Source organism: Antechinus flavipes, chromosome 2 (assembly GCF_016432865.1).
Source record: "Antechinus flavipes isolate AdamAnt ecotype Samford, QLD, Australia chromosome 2, AdamAnt_v2, whole genome shotgun sequence".
NCBI classification, from domain to species: Eukaryota; Metazoa; Chordata; class Mammalia; order Dasyuromorphia; family Dasyuridae; genus Antechinus; species Antechinus flavipes.
Genome location: NC_067399.1, coordinates 37,780,541 through 37,795,655, shown reverse-complemented (window position 1 = coordinate 37,795,655; position 15,115 = coordinate 37,780,541). Strand labels below are relative to the sequence as shown.

At 33.6% G+C, this 15,115-nt stretch overlaps 1 long non-coding RNA gene across 1 annotated transcript; it reads left to right on the top strand.

Moving 5' to 3' along the window:
- Positions 1–2,315: 2,315 nt before the first annotated feature.
- On the top strand, positions 2,316–12,220 carry LOC127547577 (uncharacterized). Its single transcript, XR_007950200.1, has 3 exons — positions 2,316–5,303; positions 5,968–6,064; positions 8,939–12,220. It is a non-coding gene; the product is annotated as an uncharacterized LOC127547577 (long non-coding RNA).
- The last annotated feature ends 2,895 nt before the right edge of the window (positions 12,221–15,115 follow it).

The window sequence follows — 15,115 nt, the reverse complement described above, 5'->3', positions numbered from 1 at the left end:
AGTCTGGAAGTGTAAGTATCTTTTAATATGCCTAATTTTTTTGTAAGTTAAATTTCTTATTTAAAAATATGGAAGACTTGTTTCATTCTTTGTATCCCAAGCATAGAGCCAAGTACTTTGTAAAAACTGGTTGGCTGAATTTGAGTATATAGAAACACAAGTGATATTTGTGGGTTTATCTAGTTTCTTCCTACCTTGCCTGACATTTTTTCAGTTTTTTGTTGAAAAAAGTTTGAATTCAACGAAAAACTGAAAAAATGTCAGGCAAGGTAGGAAGAAACAAGATAAGCCCACAAAATTTTATATATATGTATATATATATATATATATATATATATAAAATTATCCTCTGTGACATCATTTGATGTTAGAGAAATATTGTATGCAGTTGTAATTCTGACTTGTATGAAGAAAACATGTTGATCCTAAAAAATGAGGAGTGAGTAAAGGAAATGACATCAACACAAACCATAATCAATTTCTGTAACTAGCTTAAGTCAGTCATTGCTTAAAAAAAAAAAAAAAAGGTAAAAATAGCTCAGAACTACCTTAGCTAGAAGTCAATTAATTTTACTTGTCAAGCAAATTGGCAAAGCTGCCAGAAGCAGTAACATTTTTAGACTAGAGGTTCTCTGGCTTCTTGTTTTCAGGATTCTTTTACACTTTAAAAATTATTGAGGGCTCAAAAGAGTTTTTGTTTGTGTGGGCTGTATCCAGAGGTATGCTGGAGCCAGCTGGGGCTTGTACTGACTTAGCCAATTGTTAAATTTTCAGTGTAAGTATTGGAGCTCTGGAAATCAGCAAAGCATTACAAATCAGACCTTTCTTAGTGTATTCTTTTTTTTTTTTTAAGCTTAAGAAAGTGATGAAGAAAATCTTAATGTAGATCACCCTCCTCTCTCCCCCAAGCTGGTTATTAAACATTATCAACAAACCACTGGTTACAGGTATCTATGCCATTTTAGAAACTGAAAAGGATACATTAATATATTTAAAATAACATTAAACCTATTACATGTTAACATTAATATATCTTAAAGAAAAATAACGGTTCCAAAACAAAATGTAGTGAGGAATGACATCATGTTACATATTTTGTAAATCTTTAATAGCTGCCTTAATAGAAAACAGTTAAATTCTCATATCTGCTTCAACATTCAGCCTATTTAATATATTGTTTGAATTGTAGCATTAAAAAAAACAAACTAGTTTCACACAGATATGTAGGAAAGGAAAAGAGTATGTTAATAGACAAATAATATCTTGGTATAATTATGAAAATAGTCTTGATCTCAAGGACCCTCTGAAAGAGGCTCTGTTGGGGTTCCCTGTCCACACAGAGCTTGTGTTAAATTGTAAAAACAGTAAAATTTTATAATTAACAAACAGGAGGGATTTGAGTCTGCACAAAGTTGTAATACCTAACAAAGCCTGGACATCCCAAAAGTAAGGAGAACAGTGAATGCAAAAACTGTCAGTTTTTAATAGAAAAACTTCAGTGTTGATGACAGTGGAATCATCACTTATGAACAGTAGTAGCAATCAATTCCTGCTATGCTATAGGAAGAAATGGAAATGACCTTAAAAATGAAGGCAAGATCAGTCAAACCAGTTATGTAGTTAAGATTATTTCTATGGAAGTAGTAATCCTTGCAAAAAAAAGATTTGTAAGTAGCTTTTATTTAATTTATCCTAGTGCAAGAGTAAGTTCTAGAAAGAGAAAGTGAATATAACAGACTTGGACTTAGAAAATAAGAAACATGATCATTCACATGCTAAGATCATCTAAAATAGACAAAATGAAAAAGATTTTCTTAGTCCACTGATTATCAGTGTCATGCTGCTGAAAACAGAATCCTGGGGTGATTTTCTTCACATCTTTCAGGAATATGGTGAATATTTTTGGCAAATATTTGGTTCTCTGTACAGGGTACAGGAAGGAAAATGGTGTGTAAATAGTAAGATAATCCATTTTGATAATGGTTGAATGTATCAAGGCCCATAATAGTCTTTTCAGTGAACTACACAGTCATTCAGCAAAAATGACCCAATGAACAAGATATGGGAGATCAAATGGCGGAAGATTATTGTTGGGTTTTGAAAGAAAAAAAGGAAAAATGAGGATGGCTGATTAGTATGTTAAAAGAGTTTGGAAATATAAGCAATATGTAATACCTTTGGACCTCCTACCTTCTTGAAGGGGGTAGATTGAGAGCATCCTTTCATATCTCATTGCCCAAGTCTTGTTTGAGCCTATTAATTTTTCAACATTCAATTTTGATTTGTGTGTGTGTGTGTGTGTGTGTGTGTGTGTGTGTGTGTGTGTTTCTTTCCATTTATATTCCTGGAGTCAAGTATATTGTTTTCTCTACTTATTTCATTCCTTCAGTTCATAGAAACCTTTCCATGCTTCTCATTATTCACCAATATATCATACTTTGTAGCACAGCTACCTTCCATTACATTCATAATTTGTTTAGTCATTCCCCAGCTGATAGATGTTTATTTTGTTTCCAATTCTTTGTTATGAAAGAAAGTGCTGCTATAAATATTTTGGAAGCAGTGGCTTCCTTGGAAGACAAACCCATAATGGAGTCTTTGGTTCAGAGGATACAGACATCTTAGTCATTTTATTTGCATAATTTCAAATTGCTTTCCAAAATCGTATCATTTCACAGCTCCATCAATAATGTATTTAGTGTTCCAATCATCCTTCAACCCCTCTAGCATTGAGTATTGCTAATTTTTTTTCTCCTCTTTGCCAGTTTTCAGGATATGAAGTAAAACCTCAGGGTTGTTCTGATGTGTATTTCTTGTGTGGTTGTGAATATTTTGCAATTCTTTTGAGAACTGCTTGTTTATGTCCTTTTACCACTTATATGTTGGGGAATGTCTCTGTCAATTAGGTTTTTAGATACTTTAAATGGACAGTGAGCTGAATTTAGATCTCAATAGGAATAAGGGAGTGTGATTAATTACCTATTGAAAATTGCATTTTTAATGATTCCATCTTCCCTCTTGGAACTTTTCTACAGGCTTGTTTTCCATACCTAGAATATATAGTGTCATCACCTACACTTTTTAGAATGCTTAATTCCCCTGAAGCCTTGCTTAAATGCTACCTCCTACATAACTCACAGCTAGGTTAAATGGAAGGTAGAGTGCTGGACCTGGAGTCAGGGAGACCTAAAATCAAGTTTAAGATACCTAATGACAGGACCCCAACCAAGTCATTAATCTCTGTCTGCTTCCATTTTCTTATCTATAAGAGAGAATAATGAACAGCTGTTATCCTCCTACATTATTGTAAGGATCAATTGAGACAATATTCATAGAGCACTTTGCAAATCTTAAAACACTTTAGAAATGCTTGTGATGATAACATGCTTGATCCCACCAGATGCTTAATGCCTCCCTCCAAAGTTATCTTGTGTAGTGTAGGTGTGCTCATTGTCTCAACTCTTAGAATATAAACTATAAAGGGTAATATATAAGCCTAAAAGTGTAGGTTGGGCAAGTTGTGATGGATTTTAAATGTCAAACAGAAGAACTTTAAGTAGGATTCCTGAATTAATAAGGTGCCATTGGAATTTGAGTAGGGGAGTGACATAGTCAGATCTGGGCTTTAGGAAAATTACTTTAATGTTCATGTAGGACAGATATGTCAAACTTATAGCCCATTGCTGCAAGCAGATATTAATTTGTAGTTTTCTAAGTCAAAATGCTCCCATAGGACCTGTTTCTATTTGACACCACTATTAATGAAAATGAAGTAGAGCAGGAAGAGACTTGAGACAGAGAGGCTAAAAAGCTGGCTGGGAGTAATGGGGACCTGAATAAGGATAGTGGCTGGGTCAGTGGAAAAAAAATTGATTATTTTAAGATGTTATAGATGAAGAAATTATAAGATTTTTCAATTTTCTGAATTTGTAAGGTGAAAAAATTAAGAGTTCAGGAGAATGGTAGGTAGGTATGATAGAATCCCTGGCAGGAACAGGGAAATCTAGGGAAAGGATGAGTTTGGAGGGAATGATGAATTCTATTTTGGACATGTTAAGTTGGAGATGCCTATAGGACATTCAGTTTGAAATGACCAAAAGAAGTTGTTGTTTTAAGAGTGACTCTAATAAGAGAGACAAAACTGGATCTCTAGCTCCAGAAATCATTAGAATGATTATATCCATATGAGATGATGAAGGCACTGAGAGAAAGAGAGAAGAAATAGAGGCCCTAAGACAGAACCTGGAATAATATTCAATAAAAGAAAGCTTTATTCAAATAAAAGCAGCTTGGGAGAAAGTAGTGTCATTAATTAGAAATTATTTCATGCAGAGGATTTGTATTTTAATATTCCATTTGTGATCTACTTGTGAATAATACTTTTTCAAATGGAGTGATTAGTAATAAGGAATGATTGATAAACTGCATCTAGATAAAAATGTGACTTTGAAGAATGAAGTATGTGTTTAATTTGTGTCTCTCTGGGAAATGATTTCCTTGAGTAATAAGAAAATTATTTACAATACAGAAAGTCTTTTATAAAGGGAGAAAAATGTAAGTGGAGTCTCAATTACCCTTGATATATATTTCAATATTTGTTACTCCAGTTTCATGGCTTACTTCCTGGCTATTTTCTTGGGAGCAACTTTGTTGTCTAAACCAGAAGCCATGCCCTGTGAATTCTATCCTTTTTTCACCACTTATACTAAGCTCCAAGTCCCAGATGTCCTGGTCAGTGGTTATTTCAGGCTCTCACCACATATTAGTTCAACTCCTGCCTACTTTCACTTTGGCCATCTTCTCACTAGAAACCTTGCCTATTTACGTGGGCTCCATCACTCTGTCCTCTCATTTTCTAGTTCTTGAACATCTATATTCAAATTCATTCTGTCATTGTTCTTATAAAGGACATATCAATTTACTTCTCTGAAGTTCCAGTCACTGTTCCTGTGACTCTTTTAAGCCAAAACCATCCTCTGTGCCCACCATTTCCCTGCATGTCTTTTAGAATGTAAACTTCTCAGTGGAAGATACGGATCTTTTGCTTTTGTTTTTTTCCCTCAGCACTCTGCATAGTTCTTGGTACGTAGCTTACTTTAATAAATACTTCTTGATTCATTCTTGTTCCACATAATAGACAGACTTTGTATGAAAAAAAATGTTTTTGATATTTCAGAAATTACTGACATTCTAAGATGTGGCTGTCGAATTCACCTGGGAGAAATGGGGGCTGTTGAAACCAGCTCAGAAGGACTTGTTCAGGAATGTGATGCTGGAAAACTATGAGAATTTTATCTCCCTTGGTAAGGACTGCTTCCTTCTCCTGAATCATCTGGCCTTTAGAATTTCTTGGCATTCTCTTATTCTTTAGGTTATGGAATATCTGAAGAAGTGCTTCACTGAGTTTGAACATTGTTTAATAGAATATTCTTAGAATTTCATATAATGGGGAAAGATTCCTAAATGGTGTTGTATAAAAAAAGCACAATGCTTCTGTTCCCTTTTTCTAAATGAAAGGTTTTTGCTTTAAGTGGTATTCAGAAGCATTATTATGACTTTCCTGAGACTAGTTTTCCTACTGTATGTTTCTCCACTAAAGTCCCAGTGTAGTTATTGGCAGACATGAAAAGTTTTCAAGTTTTTAGTAGGGAATGAATGTGTTTAAATGGAGTAATTTTCTTTCAGTTTAATTTAGATCCTATTTTCAGTCCTGCTACTTGATGGCAACCCAAAATCAATACAGAGTATGCTTCAGTGGTCCTTTCTAGTATTCCTTAATGAAAAAGTGCACCCTCCTTGAATGCAGGGACTTTTTTTTTTTGCCTCTTTTCATATCCCCAGGTATGAGTACAGTGCCTGCGTGGCACATAGTAGACACCTAAAAAATAGTTCATTGGCTGACAGACTAAGATTGAATTCTCAGATATCTTTAATTTTCAGAAATTCCTATTGTTTCTCCATGAGCAGGGTCATGTCAGTTTTCAAGCCAGATGTCATCTCCCAGTTGGAAAAAGGAGCAGTATCAAGGTGTCCAGCTGAAGAAGTTTCAAGAGCCTTTATCTTGGTGAGTAATGGAAACCAGGACTTAGGTAGGATTGCAAGCAGTAACTTAGCTGGTTAATAAGGTTGCATTATCCTGAAATCTTAGAATGGCACTTCTTAAAGGTCACAAGTCATGAGAGGACCTTTTTGATTGCTGTCCATCTGGAACTCCTTTTTCACCTTTCCTCTGAAAGATCACTGTCATAAATCTCCTGATCTTATATTTCCTTTTAGCCTTAGAGGAAGAAGTATTTAATTTTCTTTCTGATGTTAATTCTTCTTCCTTTCCTATGATTATTATTTTTATGTCTTCTTGCATCTTCAGTTCCCCTTTGTTTTAAGGTTCTTTATAGATATCTGATCATTACTTAAAAAAAAACAAAAAACTTTTGCTTGTCCCTTTTATCTGTCTTATTTACCTTTCACTTCATTTCCATTCACTTTTAAACCCCACAAATACATGATCTATACCTTTTTCTTCATTTCTTGTGACCTGTTTTCTTCCTTGAAATTCTACTGTTCTGTGGTTGACACAGTCTCCCAAGATACATATATTAATCTAGTAACATTTGATAAGTTACAAAATGCTTTTCTGATCTTTGAGGTGATAAGCGAAAATATCATTATTCCCTCTTTAGAGACAAAGAATCTGAACAGGATAACTTATTACTCCTCTGTACAAGGCCTGTGATTACACTTTTCTGAAACTATCATCTTTTTCTTTTTTCTGTCCAGGTGATCTATCGAATCTTCCTAGAACAGTATCATTTTTGTTTCTCCTGTTGATCTTTACCCAAAAGCTTCAGTATCTTTGAATCCAAATCATGATTTCTTGGTGTATAAAGAACAACAACTCTTTATGATATGAAATGGCTTTATCTCTGTTATTAATCTCCAAATGTTTTGGATTCCTTCTTCCCTTTCTACTTTTTGCTGATATTTTCCCATCAAAATGTCTCTTGACATTGGACAGAATTTGACTTTCTCTTTTTTGTTCCTTTTTCTTTTTTGTTTTTACTTAAAAGACCTTCCTTCATGAAATGATATAGAATTATTTCATTCTCTCTGTTAACATATCAAATGGAAAAGTCTATTTCTTTATAGCAAGAAGGCATTACTTCACTTTGAACATAAGTGGCAGTTAGATGACTATAGCAGAAAGAGTCACATAATATGGTGTCTGCAGGTCACTGCAAATTTTGTGTTACTTTCTTTCTATATTGGATAAAAGCCTGGGAAAAAACCAACATTCCTGTCAATCTTATTGAAATTCTCATGGCCAATTTCTGTATCAAAATGCTGTGGTAGGTTCCCTCTTGGCTATTTCTCTATTTATTGCATTTGTCTATGCCAGCCTTCTTGCCTTGCTGAATGAAACTTTATGTCATAAACTTATATTTCATATGTCATATATTTACATTTTGACTTGCCATATGAAACAAAGCTAAATAATCCTTTGCCTTTAAAAACCAATTAACAGCTTCCTGTCATTGGCCACTGCCCAGTGTCCTTTAAATTGTATATAGAACTGAGAAAAACTCTACTAAATGTAGACTGATAGGACAGGGTGTACTAAGATTATTATTTTATCTGATGTAGATATACATTTTTAAACACATCTTAAATTTGAATTAATTTTTTAGTGACTATAGTATATCACTAGTTAATATTGAAATTGTCATTTATTTCAATCCCCCCAGTTTTTTAATGTGATATGCTGCTAAACCAGACTTTCTAAGATTTGGTAATTGAAATTTAATCCCAAATATAGAACCTCACATGTATCCTTGTTAAATTCTATATTATTTGTCTTGGCCCATTATTCTAGCCTTTTGAGATATGTTTTTAAAAAATCCATGATTTGGTCTTGTATTTTCTCAAGTATCTTTTATAAATTTGTGTCATCAAAACAGATGAGTGTTTACTTGAATTACAAGTAGAATTAATATCTCTCTCTCTCTCATTATTGAATGCACGAGTAGAATTTCTCTCTTTGTCTCTCTTCCTCCATCTTGACACACACACTCACACATGTGCGCGCACACACACACATACACAGAGCTAGATAGATAGAAAGATATCTATATCTATATATCTATCTATATACATATATATGTGGATATATAGATATATGTAAGTTTTTTTTTCTGAAACAATTGGAGTTAAGTGACTTGCCCAGAGTCATACAGCTAGTGAGTATTAATTATCTGAGATCAAATTTGAACTCAGGTCCTCCTGACTTCAGGGCTCATGCTCTATCTACTGCACTATCTATCTGTCCTTGATATATAGATATATAAAACTAGAAAATATAATTAACCTGAACAAAATTCTTTATTGAAGTATCTTTTCCAGTAAGGTTTTAAAAATTGATACAGATTCAGTACATTGTATTATAGTCTAATACACATTTCCTTATTGTATCCAAAAAGATTTCTTGAAAAATTCTGTCAAATGCACTGTTGAAAGTTAGGTATCTGCTATTTACATCCCTTATTTGCCTATTCATAGGTCTTATTAAGAAGGGAAATGAGCTTTGTTTTATATGATCTGCTCTTATTAAATCAAGGCTAAATCTTAAGAGTTTATACATTCTTTTTTAAATATTCACAAACCATTTATTTGTAATAGATAAACAAGTTTTTGTTGACTTCAGGTTTAGCAGTCTATATTTTCCAGAATTACTTGTTTACCTATAATAATAATCCATCTATTTGTGAAGTTCTTAATCATTAGATTGGCATTTACTTTAAGCTTTAGTTCTTTCTTATAAAAATTTGTTCTACCCATTCTAGAGTGATCATTCTTGATGAAGATAGAATCTAGAACTTAACATAAAATAATTTCCTTTCCTCACAGAAGGCATTAAATATTGACACCTCTTTTTTTCTTCCAGATTTTCCTCATAAATGTAACATAATTGGACAGAAATACAGTCAGGAGTCAATTCCTGATGCCCAAAAGCGAATTCTTGGAGTAAATGTAAAACAATATTCAGCTGTAATTGAGAATGATAAAATCGCTGGAGGTGAAAACCTTTATGAATATAATAAATGCAAGATCTTCACTTGCCATTCAAACTATATTTTTCAGCATGGAACAGATACTCAAAGAAAACACTTTAAACATAAAATATCCAGGATAACCATTAGCAGTAAACAAAATCTAATTACTCACCATTCAGATGATTCTGAGGAGAATCTATTTAAATGTAATTTAGCAACCTTCAACAAAATTCAAAGCCTATCTCAACATCAAAAGATTAATAGTAGAGAGAAGTTGTTTGAATGTAAAGAATATAGGAAAGCCTTCAACAGAAAGGGGACTGTCTATAAACATCAGATGATTCAAAGTGGGGAAAAACTCTATATAGGTAATGAATGTAGCAAAGCCTTTAGCCAAAAGGGGATTCTTTTTAAACATAAGAAGATTCACACTGGTGGGAAGCCTTATGTTTGCAATGAATGTGGCAAAACCTTCAAGTATAGAAGACATCCTGAAATAGAAATAACTATTTCATTCATTCTGGAAAAAAGCCCTGTAAATGTAATGTATGTGGGAAAGTCTGTAGTAAAAAGTGTCACTTAGAAAAACATTAAAAAAAATTCATTTTTCTGGAGAAAAGCCCTGTAAATATTCTGATTATGGGAAAACCTTCAGCAGTAATAATTACCTAATTGAACATCAAAAAATTCATACTGGAGAAAAGCCCTTTAAATGTAAGAAATATGGGAAAGGCTTCAGTCAAAAGGGACCACTCTATATGAACCTAACAGAATCCATGTGGAGTGGAGAAAATTCCTTTGAATGTAATGAATGTGGGAAAACATTCATCAGTAATCAAAATCTATCACATCAAATTATACATACTAGAAAGAAAACCTATAAATGTAGTGAATGTGGAAAAACTTTCATCAGTAAGGGCTACATAATCCAACATCAACGAATTCATGCTGATGAGAAGCCTAAAAAATGTAATGAATGTGGGAAAGCCTTCCTTAGTAATCAAGACCTAGTTTGACATCTAATTAGCCATACTGGATAGAAACCCTATAAATGTAATGAATGTGGAAAAGCTTTTAGGAATAATAGCTACCTTATTAGACATCAAAAAATCCATAATTTATAGGAGTCAAATAAATGTTATGAGTGTGGGAAATCCTTTAGCAGTAATAGTTACTTACTTTAACATAAAAAAATCCATATTGGAGCAAAGCCCTATAAATGCAATGAATGTGGGAAAGCCTTCATAGTAATAGCTATATAATTGAACATCAAAGAATCCATATGAGAGAGAAACCTTATAAATGTAGTGAATGGGAAAAAGCTTTAATCACTAATCAAAAATTATTACATCAAAGAATACATACTAAAGAGAAGCCCTTTATATGTAAAGAATATGGAAAAGGCCTCAGTACTAAATTGTACCTAATTCAACATCAGAGAATCCATACTGGAGAGAAACCCTATAAATGTGATGAATGTAGAAAAGCCTTTATCAGTAATCAAAATCGATTACAATATCAAAGAATCCATACTGAATTGAGACACCTCTCTATACCAATTCTTTTCCTTGATACACAAAATGAAACTAATGTATGTGGTTCAAAGTTCATGAAGGACTTCATATTGGAAATAAAACTGTTCAGATCTAATAATAGAAAGATAGGTCCAGAAAATTTCACAGAATCATAGAATTTCAGAATTAAAAGACTCATCTAGTTCCATTTCTATCTGGGAAAAATAAATCCTTTGTGTAAGATAAAGCAAGCAACTTTTATTGTAAGACTTCTAATGAAATTTAGAGAAACACTGTCTCCTGAACATTTGGTTTCTATTTTGAATAGGTTTTTTTTTTCTTATTTCAAGCTTAAATTAGCTTTTTTGCAATTTATATCCATTCTCTTAGTTATAGTCTGTTCAAACAGACTCTTTATTATTTGGTCATCTCACATACCCCTGATACATTTTTTTTTCTTCAGGTGAAAACGTCCCAATTCTATTAACTCATGTTCATGTGACATGAATAGAAGCCCTTTAGCTTTATGTTCACCTCTTTTTCCATACTCTAGCAATGTTCCTTTATTTATTTATTTTTATAATTGATGATAGTATTCTAATTGTATTCTGAGTCATCGTAGAGCTATACACACTGGATAGTATATCTCTTCTAATATAGTTTAAGATTGAATTACCCTTTTTACTGCCCTTTTACACTATTTGAGTCCTTTTAAACCTATCATCCACCAAAATCTCTAGATGTTTTGCGGAGACAACTTGGTATGCTGAACAACATTGGAGTCAGCAGAGATTCCTAAAACTTTTTTGAGCCATTGATATGAAATGAAATTGTAATTTATTCTATACTGCAGATCAGGGTATTAGATTTTTTCACCAGCTGCATATGGTTATGTTGAGAGGGTAATGCGACTTAGTTCTTATGTCTCTCTTTTTGATCATATAAAATTGCTATTTAGTGACATTATTCTAGGTGCTGGGGAGATTATATAAAACAAGGTCTTTGACAATGTATTTTGAAGGGTATGACATTTTGTAATAACTAATATAAACTGGCATATGAGATAAACACATGTAGTCTATTATGAAAATTCATAAAAGTGCTTCCTGAACCTCTAATCTTCTGTGTAGAATATGTGAGGGATGTAGAAGACCCTTACCCAAAATGACTACTCAGAGATCACTCAGTAGAAGGCAGAAAAGTTGTTTATTGAAAAACCTCCGGAGGATGAGCCATCCCATCGCAAGATAAGCTCGCGGTAGGAGGGCTAAAGAAGTAGTAAAGATACATAGCTTTTATACAAGAAATTACATCACAAGTAAGAGAGCATTGAGAAGGGGAGGGGGAGGCATCTAATTGGTTGTTGCTATTTGGGGAGATTGGAATGGAAGGTTTCTGTTTCCCTGAAATCTCCTGATTTCTGGGAAACAAAGTCAGGCCTTCAGGCTTAATCAAGCAGACAGTGGTCCAGCTAATAGACTAAATATTGATAAATGTCAAATACCAATAAATGTCATCAGTTCAGGTTAAGTAAATATGTTTCTAGCTGGCTGCTTAAGTAGATATGAGCCTGCACATATTATACATGTCATAGGGGAGACACAGAAATAATAAAATAAAGAAAAAGAATTCATACATTCCTGTAAATTCTTCACCTTTTCTGTTTCATGAATCTTTTTGGCATGCTAGTGAAGGTTATGGACTCCGTCTCAGAATAATATTCTTAAATTCCTAAAACAAGCTTATAGGATTTCATAGGAAATCAATTATGTTGAAATATAGTTATTTTTTAAAAATTTAAATTCACACATTATAGATTGTTTTTTTTTTAATTTCCTAGAAAATATAATCCTATAATTTAGCTTTCTAGCAGAGAAGGGAGATTTCTGAGGCAGCACAAACTTTGAGAGTTGCCTTATGGGTAATTCCAATTTCAAGCATTCTTAAGTTTTGGTTACAAACATTATATATTCTTGAGAAATTTCACGTGTTTATATACATACATGAACACATATACACATATATGTGTATATATATACACATATATACATATGTATAGACACACATTTGCAAGCAAAGCCTTCAAAGGAAAAAATAGCTTGGATCAAAGTGCAACAGAAATTATTTGAAGATTTTTAAGAAGAAGATTAAAAAAATTTTTTTTAACCAAATGAGAGGAATAAAGAATGCAAAAAGAGGTAAGACCCAGAGAAAGAAAGGGAAAGAAATTAACATCTTAGAAAAAAAAAATAAGTACAAAATATTACTGAAGAAAATAACTCCTTGAAAATTAGAATTGGCTAAATAGAAATGAATGTCTCTCATAAAATATAAAAAATAATAAGATCAATAGACTGGAAAAACAGAAGAAAATATGAATTATCGCACAGGAAAAACAACTGACCTGGAAAAGCGGGGACATAATTTAAGATCATTGAACTATCTGAAAGCCATAAATAAAAAAAAGCTTACATATCATCTTTCAAAAAATTATAAAACCACCCAGATAGCTTAGATTAGAAGTTAAAATAGAAATTGAAAGCACCTACCAGTTAACTGAAAGAAATCCCAAAAAGGACCCAAGCTCCTTGAATATGTGGCTAACCATGTCCTGTTTACCACAACCCAAGCCCCCTGTACCCATCCTGGAAGGCAATAACAACTTGTTTTTCTTCTCATACTCCTAACTACAAATAGAGACTCTGCTGGGGCCCATTCTAATATGAACTGATGCAGAGTAAAATAAACAGAACAAGACAATTTCTACAATAACATTTTAAAGAAAAACCAACTTTGAAAGACAAGGATTCTGAGCAACACATAATGAATCATAATTCCAGAAGCAAGGATCAAATATGCTAACACTTCTGACAAAAAAGGAATGCAGCCAAGGCACAGAATGAGACACATTTTCAGACACGGCCAATATAAGAATATGCTTTGCCTTTTTTTTCCCCCAGTAGGAAGCCTTCAGTTTCATATATTATGCATGTTTTATTAGTGCTTAAATTTAAAATTTTTAAAAAGAGCCTTCCTATTTCATGGAGTTGTTAAATCAGTTGGATTGATATTGATATTGATATAAAAAGGTTACACTAGATGGCAATTATGGTCCCTTCTAGTTCCTACATTTTGTGATTCTGCATGGGAAATATACTTCTTATCTTGTCCACATAGTCACTCAGCAGGCATCTGTTAAATATCTACTATATGTCAGACACCGTGAAGCACACAAAAAAGCTAAAGATAATCTCTGCTCTCATCAAGAAGGAATGAAGGACAGAAACAAAGCATTTATTAAATGCCTGTTATTTTCCAAGTTCTGTGCTAAACACTTTTACAAATATTTCATTTAATCCTCACAAGAATCCAAGGCAATCAAGAGATGCTATTATTTCCTACAGTTGAGGAAACCGAATCAAACTGAGATTAAGTGATTTATTCAAGGTGCCACAGTTTAGTGGCTGAGAGTGGATCTGAGTTTAGGTGTTACCTCTAAACTCTAAAGTGCTCCTCTAAAGAGCTCAAAAGCTAATTTCAGGGGAGACAATACACAAAGAACTATGTGTAAATTAGATTTCAGGACAGGAAAGTCATTGCATTAAGTGGGATTAAGAGAGAGAGACTCTTGTAGAAAATGGGATTTTAGGAGAGACTTCAAGGAGGTAGCTGGTGGCACTGGAGCCAGAGCTGAGTGGGAATCAAGGACAACTGGAGCTTCCATGTGGCTTCAGACCCCCCCCCCCCAATGGAATTTTCCCTCCTTTAAGATCTCTTTGGGATACAAACCCAGTAGAAATACTGCTGGATCAAAGGGTGTGCACAGTTGGATAGTCTTTTGAGCATAGTTCCAAATTGCTCTCCAGTATGGTTTAATCAATTCACAACTCCACCAACAATGTATTAGTGTTCCAGTTTTCCCTCACTCCTCTCTAATATTCACCATTATCTTTTCCTGTCATCTTCATCAATCTGATAGGTGTGTAGTAATATCTCAGAGTTGTCTTAATGTCTGGTTAATAATGATTTAGAGCACCTTAAAAATAGTCTTTAAAAAAAACCTCAGATAAGCAATCCATATATGTGTTCAAGGAGAAGTAGCAATTCTGGTGTGAGAGCTACCAAGCCCTTTCAGGGCTGCTCATCCACTTTTGATGTCCATCTTGACCAACTCTTACCTGTGGCTACATAGAAGGGCAGCCGCCACATCCTGGTAAGCCATCTGAAGGGTTACCAATAAACCTCAACCTGTTGGTGAATTACATGTCAAATATAAGAAGACTTTGCCTGGTAGAAGCGGTGACTGAGAACTACATGTTCCAATGATGTGGGAGATTCTGGAGCAAGCATTGCACAGCATTTAGAGCTTGGCCAGGAATCAAAGATGGCAGGGTCATTCACTTCATCTTGGGCTATCAGCCTGACTCTTGTTCTGCCACTGGGCTTCGGTGTCTCAGGAAGAAAGAGACTGACAATTTTGTGTAACTCTGCCTCCCTTAAATTCAATTCACTCAAGACATAACTCCATGATGTCATTGATTCTCTTTGAAAAAT